The sequence below is a fragment of the Pygoscelis adeliae genome, unplaced genomic scaffold, assembly GCF_000699105.1.
Source record: "Pygoscelis adeliae isolate BGI_AS28 unplaced genomic scaffold, ASM69910v1 Scaffold160, whole genome shotgun sequence".
NCBI classification, from domain to species: Eukaryota; Metazoa; Chordata; class Aves; order Sphenisciformes; family Spheniscidae; genus Pygoscelis; species Pygoscelis adeliae.
In genome coordinates this window covers 9,939,961-9,940,972 of record NW_008824035.1, presented here as the reverse complement: position 1 = coordinate 9,940,972, position 1,012 = coordinate 9,939,961, and the positions used below count along the sequence as shown (strand labels likewise).

The 1,012-nt window shown below is 43.9% G+C and overlaps 1 protein-coding gene across 2 annotated transcripts in view; it reads left to right on the top strand.

Annotated features, from left to right (window-relative positions):
• The window catches only part of LOC103924192 (mitogen-activated protein kinase kinase kinase MLT), an 89,746-nt gene that overhangs the window by 49,975 nt on the left and 38,759 nt on the right, over positions 1-1,012 (top strand). The window lies entirely within an intron of this gene.

The following is a 1,012-nucleotide window of genomic DNA, read 5'->3' as shown; positions in this document are numbered from 1 at the left end:
TTGTGAAACTTGTATTAGGAGCCAATACACTTAGCTGTACCCTATATTTAATATTACACTGGTTGAGGTATCATGTTATTTATGGTTTTGTGATTCACATCTTAAAACCAATTACGTGTTTTCAGTCAACCGTGTGAGGGCAAAACAACTCAGGTATACGTATGTTTGATGCAATTTTCATAGAAAGTATATAGGCATATGTTTATATTAAAAAAAAAAAAGGATAGAGGGCATAAAAGAATAAATTTTCAAATCATGCCTCCATTTGTCTTCACTTGTATGTGTTCTGCCATTTTTTGTGCATTCTGTCCTTCGTACCGACTTTGTGTCCACGCCTTCAGCATATGCCCAGGCCAGCCCTATTTTTGCATAGTGCACCAGCATTACTTGAACATATGATTTTACTTATTGCTGATTGTAATTTTTATTCATAAATGATTATAAATGGAGATGAGATCTGAGAAGATTTTATTACGCGACAGTTTTACAGTGAAAGTTTCAGCCTATTTTCTGTATGTGCCAAAACTTAAAAAACCACCCGTCCCCGAAGCTTATTTGTCAGTTAGAAAGCTCGCTGCTTCACAGTACATCCTTCTGTTTGGAAAATAAAATTGAAAACAGATCTGCATAGGCAGAAGATTTTTGCCAGACGATCGTGCCTCGGTCTATATTAAGAAGCGTTGGCCCTGCTCCAGGTAAGCTGGGAGCAGAAATATTGGAAGATTCCCTGCCTGCAGTCAGCGCAGGAATTGAAGAAACCTGGAGCAGGGGTGGGGAAGAGCGCGTGGAAATGAGGCTTGTATCAAAACCAGCATCCCAAATTTCCTCCGCGGACTTCCAAGGAGAATCAAGACGTACAGTTTTAATCGGGCGAGTGGAAAAAGTGAGCTGGCCATGGGACGCTCCCCCGCTCACATGGCGGGAGTATAAATAGCCCGTTCCGGGGCCGGGACCGCTCCTGCCCTGACTCAGCAGCGCGCCGGCGGCAGCCCCGCGGCCTCGGGGACCGGCG